This window comes from Herpailurus yagouaroundi, unplaced genomic scaffold, assembly GCF_014898765.1.
Source record: "Herpailurus yagouaroundi ecotype Mexico unplaced genomic scaffold, PumYag 187, whole genome shotgun sequence".
Taxonomy (NCBI): Eukaryota; Metazoa; Chordata; class Mammalia; order Carnivora; family Felidae; genus Herpailurus; species Herpailurus yagouaroundi.
In genome coordinates this window covers 12,698,910-12,723,233 of record NW_024412418.1, presented here as the reverse complement: position 1 = coordinate 12,723,233, position 24,324 = coordinate 12,698,910, and the positions used below count along the sequence as shown (strand labels likewise).

General features: G+C 37.2%; 1 protein-coding gene across 6 annotated transcripts in view; it reads right to left on the bottom strand.

Annotated features, from left to right (window-relative positions):
- The window catches only part of LRRC4C (leucine rich repeat containing 4C), a 1,211,302-nt gene that overhangs the window by 175,467 nt on the left and 1,011,511 nt on the right, over nucleotides 1-24,324 (bottom strand). For all 6 annotated transcript variants that reach the window (XM_040495407.1, XM_040495403.1, XM_040495404.1 and 3 more), the window contains one exon: nucleotides 18,379-18,476. The gene's annotated coding sequence lies outside the window, so the exon portion shown is untranslated. The remainder of the gene's footprint in view (nucleotides 1-18,378; nucleotides 18,477-24,324) is intronic.

Genomic DNA, 24,324 nt, shown 5'->3' with positions numbered 1-24,324 from the left:
TGTCGAGAAAACGGAACCCTTGTGCACTGTGTATTGGTGGGAATTTCAATGGGTGCAGCCACTACAGAAAACAGATATGAATATTATTCAGCCATGAAAAAGAAGACAATTTTTGACAACATGCATGGACCTTGAAGGCATTATGCTAAGTGAAATAAATTAGAGAGAGAAAGACAAATACTTTAAGAGTTGCACTCATAGAGAGAGCATGGTGGTTGCCAGACGCTGGGGGCTGGGGGCGATGGGAAGATATTTGTCAAAGGGTACAAGATTCCAGTTACAAGATGAATAGGTTTCAGGGATCAAATGGTGACTATGGTTACCAATATTGTGTTATATACCTATAAGTTGCTACAAGTGTAGGTCTTAAAGTTCTAACCACACACACACACACGCACACACATGCACACACACGCACACACACACATACACAGGTAAGTACGTGAGGTTATGGAAGTGTTATTGTGATGGTCATTTCACAATACATTAAATGATAACGTGCATTGCGAACTCACATAATGTTATATGCCAATTATAGCTCAATAAAGGTGGAAAAAAATCAAAGGATACAGAAAAAATATGCTGTATTGAAATTTAACTTCCTACTTGAATTTTTATTAATATTACTGGAAAACAACATTTTTGTTATTGTTCTTATTTATTTTAGTGGCTATATAAAAAAGTCCACTGAATTTTCTCACTTCTTCTATTTTCAAGTCTGATTTTTTTTTTTATCTCTAGGGTTAGAGGGTGGCAAAATAATGATGTCAGAACAAAGCTTGTCTTTGAAGGGGACTATCCCCCTTTTGGGTGTCTTTTCCTTTCTATTTGTCTCTACATGAGCCTAAGGCCTCAATCATAGGTATATCCCTTCTCCAGGAAGTAAGACACGAAGTCAGCACATCTGCATATCGGTGCAAATGTTTTAATGAGTACTGATTTTGGTGGGTTCTGTATACTGTGACTGGGCAAAGTGTTAACAATTTTTCACTATTTCCCAGGGGTGCTTACATTTTTAGAAAGGATTAGTGTGTACTCTAAAAGACAATATGTTTGATCCAAAACATGGAGTAGGGCCAAGAGCAGCAAGATTGGAATCGCAAAGTCCTGAGTTAGAATGTGGCAAACATTCATTGTTTCTACTTTAGAAGAACAGAAATTACTTAAACTTAAGGAGGATGTATGACAGGAAAAGAAACGAAATGCCAAAAAATGAACCTACACATGGCAGCCAGATCAAAGATTCTGTGTGTGTGTGTGTGTGTGTGTGTGTGAGCGTTTTGGGAGGAGTTTGTTCAAAAAGCAAAGGGGTATCATTGAGGGATATTAAGTTAAGGAGTAACACGTTACGTTTGGGACTTTCAAAAGACATTACAAGGGGCATTATGCAGATGAATTAGAGAACAACTGGAGAGCAATTTGGAAACTATGGGAGGTTCTAGGGATTCAAATAAAGGCAACAGCCTTGGGGTTAGAGAGGGAGAGATTGGTATAAGAAATGACAAGTGTTAGAATCTACAAAATTTTAATAACGTGCATGCTTGTCATTTATTCATTTGTGTATGTTCATTTGTTCATATGTGTGACATTCTGGATGGAGACTATACATAACTTCCATGCAACATAGTGAAACACTTCCTAAAAATAAAGCTGTCTCAACAGGGAATGGGCTTCCAGGTAAAATTGTCATTGGAGTTGTTCAAGCATAGGTTGTGGTTGCGGGTGGGTCTCTAAGGTGACTTAGGTTGGATAAGCAATTCCCAAACATTGTCCTGGATTAAACTTCCACTGGTCCACTCTAGCAAAATGAGACAAGTAACGGCAAAGTGGTGGGTTTGTCCTATTAATTAGTTAAATTGAAAGCAAGTATCTTCAATTTCTGAATAATTTCTACCTACATTTTTACAACTATAATTTCCTTTCTAATTTTTACTTAGTAATGTTTGAACTGTAAATATCCGGTAAAATTAATAGTTGGAAACACCCTGTTGAGCCACTGTATATTTACTCATGTTAATGACATGAAAAGTGTTAAAGTCTGTGGCCCGCTACACTGATGGCCTTTGAGGGCCCTTAGGACTCTTAAATTTTGTGCTTTTGTCAGAATAGGACCACCTGAAGAAGTGTTTTCATGTAGATCAACAGAACAGTATGATTGACATTATTCAGCCTTTCATAAAACAAATCAGTGTGTCAGTCTATCAAACTGCAGAAAATGCTCCCAAAGTTTCCAAGTACAGCCTTTTTAAAAAGTGAAATTCTAAAGTGAAATTGATGACATATTATAAACACTTGTTCAAATGTTCCATTCATAGCAAAATACATCATTGCAAAAATGTTTAAGAACCAAGTTGCTAGCATCACTCACCAAAGTCAACTATTTTGGAGCCCCCCACATACAAAACTACAGACCTGTATCCAGCCATTTTCTATGTATCTTTAGTGGCCTGAGGGGCCTGGCAGTCCAGACTCTTTTTTCTTAAGGTTCTGCTGACAAGCAATGCCATTACACTAAGCTTCGAGTCATAGAAGGGTGCCTCTAAGTGCCTGTGCAGTCAAATGCCACAGGATTTCAAATGGAAATGACATGAATTAATTTCCTGAGAAGAACAAAAAGGAAAGGAAAATTGAGAAGAAAGGCAGCTTCTTGTAACACAATATGCAGATTAATGGCGCCCACTGATTGATTGAAGTGTCAAAAATGTGCCTTTCATATAAATGAAGCTACTGAAAGAGTTTGGGGGGGGATCTCTCACTTTCTCTCTTATTCATATGAAATCTTAACTGGTAAAGTCAAAGTAAAATTAGTTTTTCTTGGTATCTTTAAAATCTTCTCTATCCCAAATGCTAACCTTTTGAACATTAGTCCCTGGGTGAAAGAGGGTAGATCCTCCTGAGGGCATCTCATTGTACCAGGAATAAAATTGAAATTCCTTATATTGGCTTGTGAAATCCTATTTTTCCTGGCATAACCAACCTCCTCTTAACCTTTCTTCAATTTTATCTTACATCATCTGTTCCTGCACTTAGCTTCTCCAGATTCATGGGCCTTCTTTCTGAGCCGACAATAGGGTCTTAGCACTAGCTGTTCCCACAGCCTAGAACATCTCCTTCCTGTTCTTTGCAGGCACTGATCTGATCTTGGTCTAAGAGAAGCCGTCGCTCCCAAGAAGCTGAAGTAGGCACCCGATGTCTATCACATCACTCTATTTTGTATGGTGTGAAACACTTATCTGATTTTCTTTTTAAGAACTCTGTGGAATTGTTTATCTCTGCTGGACTGTGTTGTTCCTGGGAGTAGAGACCTTGCCATTCTTGTTCACGGCTGTATCCTCTACTCATAGAATGCATGGTGAAGATGCTGAATTCAAATTTTTGAAAGAAGCGCTAAGACGATAATAGTGAGATCTGGAAGCCACTGTGCGGCATCGATAAGTAGTTAAGGTAGGAGATTTGAGAAGGACGCGTGCTGTTCCTTTAGCAACCACTCTGTGGTCACCCTTAGGTAGGGCTTCACTGAATGGCAACTATGCATCCAGTCTTGTTTATAATCTGTCAAGTACAAAGAGAGGGAAGAATTTATGTTCCTAACTACTAGTCATGCATACATACTATTGGGTAAAAGCTTGGGCACTTGAGACCAACACTTGAGGTTTGAATATTGCTACTACTTCCTAGCTGTATGACCTTGGGTAAATCATGTAGCCTCTCTAGGCCTCAAAGGCCTCATCTATCAGTGGTTATATCTATCCTATAGTCATGAAGAATAAAATAAAATAAGCCACATGAATAGTTAGCACAGTTGCTAGCATCTAATGGGTACTCATTCAATATTAGTGGTACTTTCTACTATTCATAATGATACCAAGCCTTCAGTTACCATGGGTTCTCTTTTCTCTTCCACATGTTATCTGACCATTCAGGCCATTTTCTTGGCTTTCTCTTAATAATGCAGCAAACGTGAAAAAGAAGATAGAATCTCACTCCATGCTTTTTGGGAAAGTCTTCCCTGATTTCTCTACATATCTCATTCAGCCAGAATGCCTGGCTAGAGGTTAAAGTAACTTTCATCTATACAAATATATAGCAAAATAAATGTTAAAACCGTTTTTGGAAGAATTATTAAAGAAAATGTCATTTTGCCTTTATCTTTTCTATAAAGATTTAGTTATTATATCTTCAAAAAGGTCAAATTTTCCTTCTCCCTAAGTTTCTAAAGAAATCTGAAAATGTGGTATGCCCTTGAACTAATTGCTTCACCTTTCTGTGTCTTAGTTTGTCTGTTTTAAGGAAGTATAATGATTCCTAACACAGCAGCTGTTCACTTTATGGTAGTCAGGTGAAAATTAGTTTCTCATGTTCAAAACCAGAGTCACCTTCACAACGTCCCCCAACACACACCAATGCATTCATTGGTTTGTCAGGCTCTCTAGTTCCTCTGTGGGCAACATTTTTTTTTTCCCTTCCTGTGCACTCCACATGCTTTCTCTCCAGTTCACACTCTGAGCACCTGCCCTAGTCCCAGACCGACTTTTAGTCCAGGGTCTTTCCTACCCCCAGAGGAGCCCACTAATGGCTGACACATCACTGAAAGCATCAGCTATCATTCAAAGCAGCAAGGAACATTTATTGAGCGCTTACTATGCATAGGGCATCGTGCTTACTGCGCCCTTACTTACTTTATTTGTAATGTCATTGAACTATAGCTTCATTGCATGTCCTGCCCATATTCAGAGAATCTCATTAGCTACTTAATTGTATCCACATTCTTCATGCCCTATAATGTGGCCCTAATCTTGTTAGGCCTTTTACTATTTTAATGGCCTCAGGCAAGGTTTGTAATCTTTAAAAAACCACAATTTCCTCATCTGTAACATAAGGAAAATAATAATACTACAACCTCACAAGGTCATTGCAGAGTTTCTAATTTGTGACACAAATGGCATTTGGGGTCCGATAATTCTTTGTTTTGGGGGGTGCTCTGTGCATGTAGGATATTTAGCAACAGCCCTGTCTCTACCCACTAGATGGCAGTATCACCCTCCCTTCTCCCTCCCCCACCTCCCGCCCACCCCCATTTACAGGAAAGTATCTCCAGACATTGCCTGATCATCCCCTCACAACAAACATACTGAAGACTACTAGGGTATTGGGATGAATAAATTAGACACCTTTAGATGCTGGGCATAAATGGTCCCTTTCAGTCCTAAGTTCTTGGGACCTCCTTTGCTTGTACCTTACCATTCCCCAGTATTATCAGAGGATGTATGGCTCCCAAGATTAGTCCTAGGTTTCCTTGCCTCCTTGCTTTGCATGTCTTTCTACTGCTACACTCTCCTACTCTACTTCTGCTTTGTAAATTCTTCCCTACCCTCCAGAATACTGCTCCTCCCAGAAGTTTCCCCTAATTCTTCCAAACTGAATGATCTCTCTCCCTGTAAATACTTTGATCACCATTTTTGTGTCCCAGTCATGACCTTTACGTGATTCCATATTGTATAGTTATTGGTGTCATTGTATTGTCTCTTCTCTTGGGACTGAAAACTCCCAGAGAAAGAGAGTCCTTGTTTAGCCACCATAGATGTGAGCACAGTTTGGGGCATGTATTAGTTGCTCATTAAATGATGTTTGTTAAGTTGAAGTTAGGACATGGAAGAAATAAGTGACTTATTAAAAGGCATTGCCTACAAATGTTAAAGTAAACTAAAAAAGCATTACAGAATAAAAAATTAAAATTATATCCAGATGCTTATAGAAATAATCAGATAATTGAGCCAACTGAGGTTCACTGTTTAAATTATTCATGCAACTGCCTTAGTTCTCTGCTTTTCATTGCACATGTAGGAACAGCTGAGAAAGAATTATAGTTGTCATTTGGAAACTATTAAGTAATTTGCCTACTGATGGAATCCATAGTCTTCTGCTAGAAACAGAATTCATCAAATAAAGGAGATGCAAACAAATCTATATTATTGCTTTATTAATCAAGAAGGAGGTCCAAGGAGGCAACTGCCAGTGTGGAATGATGCAAGTTACAAGTGAAATCGAACTTTTATTCCCCACCTATACCTTGTGTCTTAGAGAAAAAGCACTCCTCTCCCCGCCAACACATGCTTATTTGCTATAGTAGGTGAAATTCCCTGATCTCCCAGAATTTTAAATCTAGACAAGCTTATACACAACCACTGTTACATTATAAAGTTATGATAAAGTAGAAAAGACACAGATCTTCAAGTTGGGAAACATGGATTGAAGACTCAACATTACCTCCAAATACAAGTGACTATGTTATGCCAAATTATGGCCCTGCAAAGATGTCCACATCATAATCCCCAGAACCCATGCCATTTTGAGAGAGAGGGAGACAGAGTGTGAGTCAGGGAGGGGCAGAGAAAAGGAGACACAGAATCTAAAGCAGTCTCCATACTCTAAGCTATCAGAACAGAGCCTGACACAGGGCTCGAACTCTGACCAAGAGATCATGACCTGGGCTGAAGTTGGACACTTAACTGACTGAGCCACCCAGGTGCCCCTAGTCACAAGTATCATTGTAAGAGGAAGGCAGGAGGGTTAGCATTCCAGAGAGAGCAATTTGAAGATGCCACACTACTGGCTTTGAAGTTGTTTGAAGATGGAGGAAGGGACCACAAACCAAGGCCTCTGGAAGCTGGAGAAGGCAAGGAAACAGACTCTTCCATAGAGCCTCCAGAAGAAAGTCAACTCTGACAACATCTTGATTCGTATCCCCTCCAGAACCATAAATAATAGCTTTGTGTTGTTTTAAGCCACTGAGCTTGTGGTGATTTCTTACAGAAGCTATAGAAAACTATGACAGTGAACTTGAATAATCTCAGTTTCCAAACTTCTAAAATTTGGGGTGATAGCTATGTAACCAGATTATTTGGGTGATATAAAAAAGGAAAGTAGTAGACATTGGTTAGTTTAGACATTTTACTGTGTTTTAGCTAGTATTTTGATATAGCATCTCAGTTTATTTTTTCCAGACTTAACCCTCAGATACTCAGGTAGGAATGAGTACCTAATATAGTTATACAGTGAGAAATAACTTGAGCACAGAGTCCACATAATTGGTTGTGTGAGGGCAAGTGACCAGGCAGGCCAACCACAAACCTTTCTCAAGAACGATAAGAAAGGAACTACCCTGCATCTCCAAGACTGCCAAAGTAACTTAATCCTGTGGTGGTTTGGGTATTTCTTACCTTTGAGGAAAAGGCCAGCAGTAAGAAGAGTAAGGGCCACGAAATTAGCAGCAATAGATTCCACATACTAGCTATTGAGCATCTAGATCTTTCCATGCCAAAGCTATTCTGTCCTGCGATTTTTTTTTTTTTTGGTTACATGAACCAATAACGTGTGTGTGTGTGTGTGTGTGTGTGTGTCCCCGTGTGTATTGGATTTTATTTACTCAAAACATTTAAAAAAATCTACGTGAAAGTACGTGGCAAAGAATACACTATACATATATAAAATCAATTTTTTTCTATGAGGTACAAATACTGATGGTAGAAAATTCAGGTAATACTGACAAAGTATATTAACCAAACTATAAATCATCCCACATCCCACAGCTGGAGATAATCACTGTTAATATATGAGTGTTATTTGCCTTGACCATGACTACAAAGTATAATAAATACGAAAATTTGGGGGTTGTTTTCTAGAGTGTGAGGCATCTAAACTTAACTTTGAAGGATAAGTGGGATTTTGATAAGCAAAGATGATGAGAAAGTAATACACACAGATACACACACATATATGAATTTTGACAAAGATAAAAAGATAATTCAGTGGAGACAGGATAGTCTTTTCAACAAAAAGTGCGGAACAATTAGATGCCCATATGCAAAACTATGAACTGTGGTCCATACCACATGCCATACATTAAAAGTTAAATCAAAATGGATCATAGGCATAACTGTAAAATGTGAAGTTATAAAACTTACAGAAGAAAACATAGGAGAAAAAGGTTTGTGATCTTGGGTTTGGCGAAAATATTTTAGGTATGATACCAAATGCATAATCATGAAAGAAACATAAATTGGACCTCACCAAAATTAAAAGTTCAACTCTTGGAAAGACATTGTCAAGAGAAGGAAAAGATAAGCTGCACACTGGGAGAAAATATTTGCCAACCATGTATCTCATAAAAGATTTGTAAGCAGGATATATATACATATATGTATACATATATACATACATACATACATACATATATACATACATACATACATATATACATACATACATATATATGTATATATGGCTCATAAAACTTAATAGTAAGAACACAGACAACTCATACAAGAAAGATAGTGAATAAGTTACAAGCCATATAGATGGCAAATGAGCACATTAAAAGATGTTCAACATCATTAGTGATTAGGGAAATTCAAGTTGTAAGCACAATGAGATACTGCTACACATCTACCAGAATGACTGAGATCAAAGAGTGTTGGCAAGAAAGTGGAGGGACTAGAACTCCCGTGCACCGCTGTTGGGAATGTTAAGTGCCACAACCAGTTTAGAAAAGAGTTTGGTTTACCATATGATCCAGCAATTCTACTCCTAGGTATCTATGCAAAAGAAATGAAAGGATATGTTCCTATAAAGATTTGTACACCAGTATCCATAGTATTTTTATCTGCAATAGCTAAAAGCTGAAAATAATCCAAACGTACACCAATGCCTGAATGATAAGAGAACTGCAGCATACCCATATATGGGATATACTCGGCAATGAAAGCAAATGGGCTTTTAGGCACACACTAACATGGAAGTCAGAATAGTTATGCTGTGTGAAAGAATCTGAAGAAAAAAGGTATACATACTGTGTGCTTCCTTTAATAGAAAGCTCCAGAATATAAAAATGATTCTGTAAGTGACAGCAAATGATCAGCAGTGGCTTGGAATGAACTGGAGGTGGGAACATCAGGCCAGAAGGAGGGCCGGGGAGCATGAGGAAACATTTGGGGATGATGCATAAGTTTACTATTCTGATTAGATTATCTTGACTGCATGATGGTTTTACAATGTTATACATGTCAAAACTTATGAAATTATACGCTTGAAATGTGTTCAGTTTATTGTATACCAATTATACCTTATCTATGGGGAAAAATGAAAGTGAAGACAGAAACCATACAAATACATGCAAGGGGAGGGAATCCGGGCACAGGAACTGCTTCCATGTGCTCAGAACACAGAGATATAAGGGCAAAGGAAGACTGTCGAAAGCATGTGAATAGCAAAGCAGTTGAAAGGGCAGAATTCTGAAACTAGGCTTCCTGAGCCTAAGTCTGTCATTTCCTAACTGTGTGACTGGAAGATTAGCTTTCTCTCTGCTTGCTCATTAAAAAAAAAAAAAAATGGGAGTAAAAATACAACCAGCATAAGAATGTTGTTTGAAGAGTTCAACAGAGATGCAAAGTTAACATATGTAAAATGTTTGCCACATGCAAATATGACATGGTTATAATAATGTTGGCCATTCCCACGATGATTATTTGATTAACAGTTTCATTGAAATAGAATCCACCTACCATACAAATAAGTCATCTGAACATAAAAATCAAAGGTTTTCAGTACACTAAAAACTGTGCAACCACACCACAGTCTCATTTAGAACATTTTGTCATCTCAAAAAGAAACTCCTTATGCCATTAGTGGCCATTCCCCATCCCCCTCATCCTGCCTTAGTCAACCACTAATCTACTTTCTGTCTCTATAGATTTGCTTATTCTATATTCATATTGATATGGACTTATATCTGTATCATATTCAACATTTCATATAAGTGGAATCATATCATATGTGATTCTTTTGTGTCTGGTTTCTTTCATTGATCCTAATGTTTTCAAGGTTCATCCATGTCATAGGATATCCTGGTATTCATTCGTTTTTATTACCAAATGATACTCTGTTATTTGGATACACCACATTTTAGTGCAGGACAGAATATTTTTGTCTGAGGAGGAAACAGAAGAAAGAGCAGAGGTGTAATCTTAATGGCTGTACAGCAACCTGCAAGTGGTGAGGAATTGTTTTTGACCAGATAAGGGAAAGGGTGGCTGTAAAAGAAGCTGAGAATTTCATGGGCACAGGCTGAATACTGATCTACTTCCTTAGGCCTAGCCCCACCTGGGCTCTGAGGAAAAAGAGATGACTCTTTCATTCTGTACAGAGGCAATTTTACTGCAGACGAATTCCTTTCTCACTAGTCCTGTTAGCTTGGGCAAGTCATTTACATCCTTGAATTATCAGTTCCCTCCAAAACTCTCCTCACCCCTCCACTCATTCCCTCCAGCCCTGGGTTTACTTCACTGAAGTCTGCTATGTTAATGGCAGGAGGATCCTATGTTAATGAAGGTAAAAGTATCTAAGTAACGGGAACATTTTTTAAGTGCAAAAGTAATTCAATACTACATTGTTCTAGAGGCATTTTGAAATGGTTTCTGATGACCAAAATATCCTATAGGGATCTTTGAATTTCTTTGGAATTAATAGGTAAATAAAGAGCAAATAGGAACCCCAGATAGCCATTGTGGTTTGCTTAAAATGGGACCTAAATAAACTCAGATGCCCTGGCAGGTAGGACTCAACCCTGTCCATCACCATACTGTACTGTCTGCCATAATTTTTAGGATATGGTAATGTCTCAATACACTTGTTTTATTGAAGCAAAAAACAAATTGCATCAGTCAGTGCACACATCACTTTTATGTTATATTCTTAATAAAACTGCAAAGAGGTATTCTTGATAATAATCTAGCTTACATTTACTGAGCATGTACTATGTGCCAGTGTGCTAAGTTCTTTGCATGCAGTGACGCACAGTAAACTTCCTTTCATAAATAACCTGGAGGCAAGAGAAGTAAGTGCTTTTTTCAAGTTTAAAAAGTAATTTGCAAAGCAGGGACTTTAACCCTGTTTGATCTAAGGCCTAAGCCTTTAAAAATGGTTTTGGCTTACTTTTATTTATTACAATGAAGTGTAATAGTTACACATCATTTCATATACAAAGACTTTAGATTTCAAATGAAGCACCTGAAGGGGATCTTTTGTTTCTAAGACTAATTTTGTTTCTAAGACTTCACTTAGAAATACTCTGAAAAAACATGGGACACCTGGGTGGCTCAGTCGGTTAAGCATCCAACTTCAACTCAGGTCATGATCTTCGGTCCATGAGTTTGAGCCCTGGGTCAGGCTCTGTGCTTATATAGCTCAGAGCCTGGAATCTGTTTCAGATCCTGTGTCTCCCTCTCTGTCTGCTCCTCCTCCACTCACAGTCTGGCTCCCCCTCTCTCTCAGAAATAAACATTTAAAAATTAAAAAAAAAGAAATACTCTGAAAAAATATACACATCAAGTCTGATATTTGATTCCTACCTGGGGGTTTTACCTGAGCTGTTTCCTAATTCAAATTATACTCCTTCATGATGCTGAGGACTCTTCAGATTCTCTGTGAAATTATCTCTGCCAAAATAGAAAATGTTTCCACATTCTGTGCCACAATACTTTATTCTTTTTTTCCCCAAAACTTTTCAAAACTCAACTCATCCATGAAATCTTCTGCGATCGAGGTGGAAGCCACCCAGACATTCTGTTAATATCTTCAGTGTGATTGATATTTCCCTCCTTCAGTGTGGTAAGATAGCATATGCGTATATGTGGGCAAGCATATATATCTTTATGTTAATGTGCATCTGTTCCTCTCGTCTCTACCATGTACTATTAAGATATTAAGATCCTGGGGTCTGTCCTTGCTTCCCTCCACAGAAGAGAACATTTATTCACCTGGGTAACCCCAGTGCTCAGCTCTCTGGCATGATGTACATGTTCAATAAACATTTATTGAATGAGTGAGTGAGCGCTCAATGGTAACAGTGACAACCTCGAAGGGAAATCTCTCCTCGCACACAGAGAAAATAAGATCACGTACAAATATAACTGCAAATAGCTTGCCTTCTCGGGTATTTTAGTTTTAAGCATTCTCAGCTGAAATGTGCTGTAGAATGGCTGAGACTTAGCAGGTAATTTTCATTTCACCTCTGTTTCCAAATGGTTACCACTTACCAAATACAGCATGCTTAAGGGTGTGCTTTCCCCCCTTCAGGTACAACATTCTGGTACAGTGCTGGATTCTTTCAGATGTCTTTCCCTTTTAAAGCTATTGGAGTTCACTCATATATTGCTATTTATCATGGCTATGCAAAAGAAGAAAACTAAGGAAGAAGAACGAGGTTCTAATTCACCAACTGCCCTCTTCTGTTACAAAAAGAATATCTGAAAAATCAAAATTCTGAGTCCTGGGTGCCTTTTGCTTGGTTACATCTGATGTCAGTATTTTCAAAGGATTACTGTTACGTTAAACAATAGTCATCCACAAACACTAGAATGTGTTCTGTTCTACGAGAGTCAGGAGAGCTGCCAACGATTACAATTGGAATAATACTGCCTAGATTTTAATCCCATACCCATCTTCTTTCTTTCTTCTTCTTTTTTTTAAGTTTATTTATTAATTTTGAAAGGGAGAAAGTGCACGTGAGTGAGTGAGCAGGGGCAGGGCAGAGAGAGAAAGGGGAAGAGAAAATCCCAAGTGGGCTCCACACCATCAGCGCGGGGCCCAATGCAGGGCTTGAACTCACGAACCATGAGATCATGACCTGAGTCTGACGCTTAACCAACTAAGTCACCCAGGCACCCCTCCTTTCTATTTGAATGACCTTGACCAAGTTAGTTAACTCCTCTTTAACTTTGAAAGGAAGGTAGAAAGGGTGTTGTGAAGATTCACTGAGATAATTTCTGCAAAGAGGCTTAGGTCTAGTCATATGCATAGGAAGCCCTTCCTCCTTTATTTTTACTTGCCATTTTTATCAAGATGGTTAACTAAGTAGACTGGGGTAAATAGACTCCTCCAGAACAGACCCATTCAAAACCTCTTCAAGGGATTCCCAATGTTTCATGACACCAACACAGATCCATCCAAGAATGCTAAGTGAAAAGCAATTTCCAAGGAACCTACAGCTGAAAGACTGGGCTGCTCCTGTCTTAGCCTTGGGTGCCAAGGACTCATTCTTCACCTCAGGGATACTAACTGTTCCATGAATGCAGTGTGGTGGTGGTTTCAACATCCCAGGGAAAGGGGTAGGGTCGACAGTCTAGATGAAAGAGTAGGGGACTTTGCCTGAAGGGTATTTACTTGAGCATTTAGTTGCTTACAGAGATTGGACTTTGGTTATATAAGGGCTAAAGCATTGCCTTTGCACCTCCCTGAACACTTTCTTCTGCACTTTACAGGATTGTAGAATTGTGAGTCTGTCATGCAGTCCTTCTGCCAATCATGCACTCCTTTCACTGAGCCCCCAAACACCTAGAAAGACAGTAGTAATCTTGGCTTCACTTTGTTGCTGAGCAACATGCATAGTGTGTATTATTGCCTTCCCCTTACAACCATCTCCAATGTCTCTTTTTAATCTCTGGCTCTGGGAATTATATCTGGCATTCTTCTTGTTTAGTCCTATTTGTAAACGATCAACTGTGTCATTTATATTAGTTTTCACCCTGCTTCCCCTTGCTTTTTAGCATATTGCTAGAGGTCACAGTCCTCATAACAACAGGCAAGGGATATTGTCACTGTTATAAACCAGGACAATAGGAGTCATAGTTCAGCCTCATTCCCAGGAAAACATGGTAGGTCCACAGATTGACCTCCTACTCAGGCCTCCTTCTGGTGTGAAAACAATATGGATTATAAAAAGATAGTATGTGTACATGTCTTTTAATGGATGTAAAGGGTCATTTATTACCCTTTGAAAATCTTTTCCTTTCGTTTACAATTTATTTTTTCAATTTGTTTTCCATGTCTATTTCTTCAGAAAATATATGAAAAGAATAAGTCAAAATCTCATCACTCAGATATTTCTATACATATCCATGCATTATATAAATACATAATATATAAATTGCTGGTAACACACATAATTTGCTATAATCAGATTTTTAAAATTAATAATATAAATAATATCTCCACGTCTATACATTTGGAGCAACAGCATCATCACTAATGACTGTATAGTGTCTTATTATATCATTAGGACATATTACAACAAGTCCTTTACTGCCATATATATATAGGTTGTTTCGGATATTTACAATGCTCCAATGATTGTGCATGTACAATGTCTTAACCCATTTGGCCACTGATTTCTTTAGGATGAATATTAGAAAAGGAAATGTTAGGGACAGTCTGACTATTAAAGACTTTTGATAGAATGCCCTATTGGTCTCTGCAAGGGTTACACCAAGTAACTCTCTCAACAGCATTTTATAAAAATGCTCTTTGTTTATACTCTTGCCATCACTGGGTCTTTTAATTCAGTTTTTAATTTAAAGGCCAAGGAGGAGACATCTCATATCATTAGATGTATGGTATAAGAATTTGTTAACTAGGGCCTGAGTCATGAGAATGTGGGCATGCTTTTTCTATTACCAAGAACTCTATGAATCAGATCTAATAACTATTTCAGTCACTACCAATACAGCCACATTTCAGAGACAACCCAAACTGGAAAAAGCTATATTTTTTTATCAAAAAAATTCCCATGGATGTGATAATAGCAAATATCCTTTTAGTTCTTTTTAGATTGAGGCAATAATATTGTTTCATTTGAAATTACGTATCTCATTTTAGACTTTGGAGGATCTAATTTATAGATATGTTTCCAGGAATAAGTGGAACTCTATTTGTTCCTAAATAAAAATGTCAATCATAAAGGAACAGTCACTGCAACTTAACTGCATAGATGTCTAGTTTTTGTATATGAATCACAAACCTGACAAGACTATTTGAAGCCTGTTACAATCTGTTGCTCTGTCCATTTAACCACCTTTATAGAAGACAATAATTCTCAGTCCTTCTATGAGCAAGCAGAAGTCAGAAACAAACTTAAATGCTGATAGGGCCAATTCCTATTAAGATAAAAATTCCAAATGCGACAAAAGTCTGCATGCCAGTACTTAAACACAACATAAGGGAAGAGCTGTGATAGTTAATCCAAGGGGTAGTTATATTTTCTGATCTCCCCTAAGATTTTAATATATTTTTGCAAAAGTTTCTTGGAATATTTCCCTGATGATACAAACTTTTCTTTAGAACCTGTTATCCAATCATTTTACTAACTGGTTTAAATGTGATTAGAAAGTTGACAAATCTCAAGGAAAAATTAAAGTTAGGCTGTTTTCACTATCATCTAATTTTATTATGCTGTGGTTTTTTGGTGCCCAGAAACCAAATAGCCTTGAACTTCTGAGGTCATATTGTTTAGGATAGGTCTACCAGGGATGGACAAGCTTTCTCTTTAGTTACCTGTGATTTTATTTTTCATTTCTGTCTCCCAATATGCTAAATGAATGATATTATTAAGGTTTTGAGGATATGAGGAAAAGGAAAAAAAAACTCATTGACTCATTCTAAACTAGAAGGACAAACAGGTATATTTTAGAAAATAGTCTCATCAATTTATAATGAATCTAATTATCCATTCAAATGATTTATTTCAATGAACATTTGTTAACGTCAGCAATGAGCACATCTTTGGTTGTACTTAATCTGGAGGAAATCTTAGGTCTTAAACTCTGGGTCCTAAATTAGGATTTTTCATTTGTCCCTTTCTGCAGCAGGTAACCCTACTGAACTAGGACCACTTTATCCCTCTCTAAAGGTCTTTGTTTTGTGAAGGATTTTTAGGTTTGGCTTCCCCAGGGAAGCCCCAGTCTTTCTATTTCCTTACTGTTTCTCTTCTCTTTTTCAGTATATTTTTGTTTATTTGTTTTGGGGGACTAGTCCCTTTACTGAATGGCTTTTACTTTCCCCAGGATATAATTATAGCTGGGTATCTAATCTGGCATCTCAGCAGAAGGAAGCCATGGCTCCAAATTGTAGGGCTGAAAACAGATTACATGCATGGCCTCATTTCTATACAATTCATACCTCACTGACAACAGCAGACACATCAAACAAGTTCCTCAACATGTGCATTTATGGTCATGCTTCCTGACTTCCAAACCTTTAGGCACTGAAATGTAGTTGGACCACTCTACATGTCCCTTCTTGAGATCACCTTCTCAAGGACTAAATTTTCTTTCCCATTTGTCTTCTGTGGTTTCTTTAGTTCAAGCATGGTTTTAGATACCCATTGTCAAGATTACAACACTAGGCTGTGTTTCTTTGTTTTTTGTTTTTGTTTTTTTTGGTTAAATGTAGCTAGCAGAATATTTTAAATCAAAAGGGCTCCCATTCCACACTTGAATGGGTTGGAGGGAGAAACCAGGCTCCTCCTTTAAATATCAGAAGTCCGTATTCCCTGTAGGAGCAGAGGTTTGATGACAAGGGATAGCCCTTCCTTTCAGAGTGAATATAAGATAGGATCAGGACCTTTATAGATTTAATCATACTTTCATAATAACTTACAGAAGTATAAGTTTTGAGTGTCAAATTTAGTTGACCCTCCTTGTTATTCTTTTTTTATTCATTAAAAAAATTTAATGTTTATTTTTGGGAGGTGGGGAGCGCAAGTCGGGGAAGGGCAGAGAGGGAGACACAAAATCCAAAGCAAGCAGGCTCTGGTCCCTGAGCTGTCAGCACAGAGCCCGACACAGGGCTTGAACCCACAAACTGCAAGATCATGACCTGAGCTGAAGTCAAAGGCTTAACTGACTGAGCCACCTGGACACCCCAACATTCCTTATCATTCTTTAAAGATATATGAAAGAGACCTTTGCTAATAATCAACTTTCTAAATGTCAGTGTACCCCTTACATTTTTGTGGGTTACTCATGTTAATAGATGATACACCATGTATTCCATGAAGTGTTGAGTATCAACTAATATCAAATATAGACTCCTCTTTCATGATGATATCTTATCTCATTTTTGATGATTAATTCTTCCCCATGATATGTATTCATGGTGTATTGGTAAATCCAGATGACTGTCCTTCCATTATAGGAGACAAAGTTGCTCTAATCCATTATATATTTTCCTTGGCTAATCCTTAGCTAGTATAGCTAAAGGGCAAAGATATCACCAAAATCAGACTAACTCAAATGACCAAAAGAAATCAAATTTTTTCTTGCGTGATCTTGAATCTCAGATGAAGAAACATAAATGTAAATGAAATAGCATTTCTTCATTCTAGAGGCATCATCCAGTTGAAAGTATTAAGCGGATCCCATGACCAAGAATGTCTGCAGATGGTTGGCTTTGTTCAAAATCCTTTACCAGGTTTATTATTTTACTCTTACATTCAAGCTTATAGTTCTTTTTCTATTCTTTTAATAAGTTCCATTTTTTGGTTTTATTTTTACCAACAGATAAAGCCAAGTAACATTGATGATTCATTAAGTTACAATTATAAATTCTCACTGAGATAAGCACCCTGAGGAGTTACCTAAGCTCACTTACTTCCTAAACTGTTCCTTCCACACCTTCTTTAAAGAATAATTTAATAGTATGCTTAAAAAATCAAACATCATCTAGTAGGCTTTCTTTATGAACTAAAACCATTAATGCAGATGTCTACCATATACTTATCTGCTTTATGACAATACAGACAACACACCCATTGAGATTCTGAAAGCACATGACTTCTAACAAACCATTGGCAACAATTCTTCCTTGAATCTGGTTTGAATATCCTTAAAGCAGGAGAAATCAGAGTGCTGTGGTTGTCTTCATCACCCAGGAGAAATTCTCTTGGTGTGCTACTAGTTTAATAAAGTCCTGATGCAACTTCTAATGGACCCTTCTTCTGTTTTACGGGTCACTCCTATTCTTCAGTGGTATGAGGGAAGAATATTTATTCTCTTTTCTCATTTTTTTTCCATCTGAAGAAAATTCCACCATAGAAAGCCTCTTGGCTTCTTTTTACTCCATTTATTTACTCTCTCCTCTCCTTGGTCATTAGAGTTGTTTATTTGTCTGGTGAACTCAGGAGCAAGACTTTGCCACTTATCATTTAACCTATTCTATTCACCTGTATCTTTAGTGCAGGCTGCCTTATATCTGCTACTTCATGCTGGAAATTTAATGGCCAGGCTGCCATATCAGAGGAGCCTGCTGTGGCCCAGAACTTCCTGGGCCTGGATGAGTGAATCTATCTAAATCTTGGATTCAATGTTACAGAGTCTATTTTAGCCAAGCATTGAAACAGCATCCTTAGATATTATCTGCATTATTAATAAAAGTGGCATCCATCTTTCCATTTGCCTGTTCTTTTGACTTCTTAAACCTCACTTTGTTTTGAACTTGGGCAGCTAGAATGGAAGCCCCGAGAGAATAGATTAGTAGCTTGGAACTTACCTTATCAAAATTTCTCCAACAGGTCCTGATCTTCCTGAGAAAACCCAAAGAATTTAAAGAAGTGCTCGGGATTTCGGCAGATGATGTTTATTTTACACCTGGAGTGAGACAACACAGATATATTTTTAAACCATGTTATATGAATGAGAACAAATTTAGGGTAGACATTCCTGCCTGTCAAACTCACCCAATAGAATGAATTGATGAAATATTCCTCTTTCTAACATAAACACATATAGACATATATATATATATACATATATATGCACACATATACATAGGTACATATATGGGTCTATATATAATACATATATATGTGTATGATACATATGCATTATATATATGTATACATATAGTTGCATATATATAGTTGTATATATATAGTTTGTTTAGTGTATCCATCCTAGATTTGTTAGTCTTATTTTGTCAATATTCATTGCATTGTATTATTGAAATGTGCCATAGGCTCTTTTTTCAATTATGAAATGTATTGTCAAATTGGTTTCCATACATAGGCTTTTTATCTATAGGTACCTTTTTGAACATATATTTGAGAGACTTCTTGTTCTTACCTCATCTTTCTGTCATGAGTTCCAACTATACAGATAATTATTACTTTATTTCAAACCTAATGGTCAAATGAACACAGAAAACTATAAAATATACACTGTAATTTACAGATTTCTCAGTTTGATATAGCAACAAGAAAATGAGTAAATATAGGCACTGAATTGACAACTGGAACTAGATTCAATTAATAATCCTGCCATAATTAGCCAGTTAATTTTGCGTGTCCAAACATCACTAGGTCTTAATCACTTCACATAAAAAAATAAGAGCTTTATACAAAATTGCTACTGAGGCCCCTTCCATCTTTTAAATTCTGTGATAACTTTTCTTCTAAAGATGTGGTTTGATGTAGATACAATGGTTAGAGAGAGTTTGCAGTAACAAAACTATCATGGTAGAAAAAACCTGAATTTTTATAAATTTATCATATGTTCCTAATTGCTAGCTTCAATCTTTGCTTGACAATTAGTTACTTATAGTTAAATGATACTAAGGTGACTGTAGTCAATTACTTTCAGGTTCATCTATTGATTTTGTAAAAAATCAATTGTATATCTCAGGGAGCTGAATACAATTTTATTTTTAACTCCTAGGATTCATGATACATTGGCACCTTATGACCATTGGTTCACTTTCTTTCTATCTTTCTGCTGCCCTAATATTGAAGGGAAGAAGCTGGAAAAGTATGGCAAGCTGTAAGCTGTTCTACAGAATTTGTCATTATACCATGACTTGCCCACACCCTCAGGTACTTCCCAAAGGGGAGAAATGTCTCTTGGTGAAATAGCCATACCTAATTGGTGTTTCATATGTCATTGTTTTGCAAAAAACAAAGCAATTTTTAAAATTGGGAACTGAGTGATAGCTGAAATTACCACTTACAAAGATAATTTAAAAACTAAACCATGAGCTCTTTTGGTTGTTATTAGAACAATGGAGACTCATATAAACCTGTACCAGATTTCTGACATGGATAAGCTACCTACATTATTTTACAGATTAAGCCTCATAATCACCCTATAAAAATTTTGAAGTAGGAGCTTAATTTTATAGGTAAAGAAACTGAGGCATGAGTCAGTTTCCCAGAAAGAGGTAAAAGGTGGCCAAGTTAGCAGGTCTGTGTGATTCCAGAGCAGTCCTCCTTCCTATCCCATATATCTTGATATTACAAAGCTTGTTGGCCACACTAGGCCAGTAAATACTCCATTTCAACAGGTTCTCTTAGGTCTGTTATTTATGTGAGCCTCTGAATGCACTGGTTAATGTAATTTTGATATAGGAAGGCCTTGTCTGATTTTTCCCCAGGACTATGATTTTTGTATTTCATTTCTACGTTCAGGGGAATAAAATGCCTTATCCATCTTTTAGCCTGAGTTTTCTGCCTGATATTTAGCATGTTTCAAAGACATGTGTTGATAGCAGGATGCTTACTTTCTATCTTTGTACAGAAAACTGAGCTAGGTAGGGCTGCCTGCAGGGGCAGAGGCATTGGATGCAAGAAAGCATCGTGGTGGGTGGTTGTACAGAGAAGAACTGGGCAGAGGGTTTGTTGATCAGAACAAAGTGAATCATTATACAAAGTCATAGAATGTGGGGCTGGAAGAAGCTTCACAAACCAATTAATTCAAATTTCACAGTGTTTAGTTGAAAGAAGTAAGAAACAAGGTGTCCACAAATTAGAAACCGGGTTTCTGGATATCACCCACCCACCCAGCTTCTCAGTAGTATAATGGAATCCTCAACTGTATGCTTAATATGTATCTCTTAAAAACAGAATGCACTGTTCTAGGTTTATATGTGTCTGTAGCATTGTGTGGTTTGAGACCCAAAATGCTTAGTGGTTATGAGAAAGACCATGGGGTCAGACCACCCTGAGTCCTGGGCAAGCAACATCACTCTTTCTGCTTGTGGAATTTTAGGAAAGGCTTAATCTCTCCGTGGGACAGTTTCTTAATCCTTAAAACAGGTTAATGAGAGTAGCCACATCTCTGTACTGCTTTAGGGATCACATGAGCACTTTACAAATAAAAATAAATAAATAATAAATATATAATATTTATATTATATATATTTTATATATATAATAAATATGTAATATTTATATTATATCCCCGGCAGGGGAGGGGTAGACATAAAGGGGAGAGAGAGAATCCCAAGCAGGCTCCACACTGTCCCAAGCAGAGCCCGACACAGGGCTCAAATTCACAAACCATGAGATCGTGACCTGAGCCAAAATCAAAAGATGAATGCTTAAATGACTGAGCCACCCAGGTGCCCCGTGAGCACTTTTTATAAAACACTTTGCATCAAGGTCCAGCACAGATTAAGTAAGCATATACAAAAATTTCCAGTTATCAATCTCATCACTCATTACAGTGAGCCTAACATAATGAGACATTCTTTGAAAATTGTGTTTTCCTTTTAAGTAAGGAAACAGAAGTCCCACTGAAAGGAGACTCTGGATGAAATCTAACAGAATAGAGTGAAATTGCCAGCATGGTCATAAAGACTAGGTTTCTCCTCAGTGACATGGGAAAGATACTAATCTCTATACATATTTGAAGTTATATGTGTATTACTGTGAAAGAAGAGATTCAGAAATTGATCTTTTTGCTCAAGACTGTCCAAATCAATTGCACTCAAAGGCAGAAGTTCTCATAGCTTCTCATAGCTAGAACTTGTAACTAAAACAAAGGATTTTACACAATAAAAAGAGAGTGAAAAATAGAAAGCCTCACTTTTTTTCTTAATCATAAGCTGATGTGAAGGGATGTCCTTTTGGATTCTGCTGTTAGAAAGCTCAGTTATGCAATATTCATACAAAAATAGTTCTAAATCAATACAACATATTTTACATTTACATTAACATTTAAATTAATGAGAAGCTTAATGTGAATTATGGAGCTTTAGATGTTTAGGACTATGTCGCTTCTTGCCAACTTGGAACAGAGTCTATTGACTCACCTTCTCAGTCTTATAAACAGCTTCCAGACTTTGTGTATTTTCAGTGCCAGAGGATTTTCAGGCTGGTGAAAGATGCCATATTGACATCACCAGGGAATGAAGTTGGCCCTATTCATTAAATATGTAAAATGCCTCCAGCAATGACACACACCCTCCCTGAAGGGTAGTTTGCCATAGATGGTTGTCAGTCCTGAGAATGCTCTGGGATCAGCACTTACTGCTCCACCTTTCTTTTCCCCCATTAAAATGATCCGACAAATATTTCTCGAACACCTACTATGGACACAGAACTGTGCTAAAACAACACAGATTCTACTTCAAGGAACTCATCTTGTATTGAAGGATACAGTCACATATATAAACAATTATAGAATAATATCACATGTTCTGTAATGAAAGAAGATACATACTGGGTGCAGTGAGAGACACCTGAATAAGACTGGAGGAGAATCAAGAATGGCTTCTGAAGAAACGAGGCTTGAAAGAGAAGTAGGCATTAGTCAATCAAAGCAAAGCCGACATCTCACCATTCAGAGAGGAGAGCCTATACATAAGACTACATCTTTGCTTAAATAAACAAGAAGTTTTAACTGATTAGTGTGAGAGGTGGCTTAAGGGTGTGTGTGTGTGTGTGTGTGTGTGTGTGTGAGTGTATACATACATGTTTGGGTGTAACAAATTACCATGCATGGTTAGATGGTCAGGGACAAGTTTATGAGAGATAGATATCATATGCTAGCTTTAAGAGCTTGGTACCATCCTTAAAATGGTGCAGGTGAAGAAATTCTGATGTAGTCTGTTTGTTTGTTTGTTTTAATAATTCTTATCGTATAGAGAAGTTTCAGGTTCACAGCAAAACTGAACAGGAAATAAAGAGAAATATATCTCCTATCCCTACACATGCCAAACGTCTCCAACTATGGAGATATCCCACACTACAATGGTACATTTGTTACAATTAATGAACCTACATGGACACATCATTATCACCCAAATTTCATAGTTCACATTAGAATTCACTCTTGTTGTTGTAAAGTCTATGAAGTTTGACAAATGTATACTGAAGTACCATTGCATATTCAGACAGAGTAGTTTTGTTGCCCTAAAAATTTTCTTCACTATACCTATTCATTCTCTCCTCCCCCACCCCCTGGAAACCATTAGTCTTTTTACTATCTCCATAGTTTTGCCTTTTCCAAAATGTTATATAATTGGATTTATAGAATACATAAACTTTTCAGATTGGCTTCTTTCACTTAAAAATATGCATTTAAGTTTCCTTCATATCTTTGTATGGCTTGATAGCTTATCTCTTTTTGGTGCTGAATGATATTTCATTGTCTGGATTTACCACAATTTATCCATTCACTTACAGAAGGACATCTTGGTTGCTTTCAAGTTTGGTCGCTTATGAATTAAACTGCTATAAACATCTGTGTGTAGGTTTTTGGGTGGATATAAGTTTTCACTTCTTTGGGTAAATACCACCTGATGCAATTGCTGAACCACATGATAAAAGTATGATTTAGTTTTGTAAGAAACTACCAAACTGTCTTCCAAACTGGCTGTACCATTTTGCACTCTTACTAGCAATAAACGAGAGTTTCTATGGTTCCACATCCCCGCCAGCATCTAGTGTTGCCAGTGTTTTCAATTTTGGCCATTCTATTAGGTCTGTAGTGGTATCTCCTTATTGTTTTAATTTGCGTTTCCTTGATGACGTATGATGGGGAGCATCTTTTCATATGTTTGTCATCTGTATATCTTCTTTTTTAAATTTTTTTTAGTGTTTATTCATTTTTGAGAGACAGAGACAGAGCACAAGTGGAGGAGGATCAAAGAAAGGGAGGGAAACACAGAATGCGAACAGGCTCCAGGCTCTGAGCCATCAGCACAGAGCCTGATATGGTGCTAGAAATCACTGACCACAAGATCATGACCTGAGCTGAAGTCACACACCCATCCGACTGAACCACCCAGATGCCCCTTGTCATGTGTATATCTTCTTTGATAAGGCTTATGTTTAATGGGGTGTTTGTTTTCTTACTGTTGAATTTTGAAAGTTCTTTTGTATTTTATATATTTTATATACTAACTTATATTTTATATTTTATATACTAACTTATTATCAGATGTGATTTTTGCAAATATTTTCTCCCAATTTGTGGCCTGTCCCCTCATTCTCTCAACAGTGTCTTTCCTGGAGCTGAAAATTTTAATTTGAATGAAGTTCAGCCTATCATTTATTTCATTCATAGATCGTGCCTTTGGTTCCTTGTGTAAAAAGTCACTGCCATATCCACTGTCATCTAGGATTTCTCATATGTTATCCTCTGGGAGTTTTAAAGTTTTGCATTTTACATTTAGGACTATGATACATTTGGAACTAATTTTTGTGAAGGGTGCCAGGTC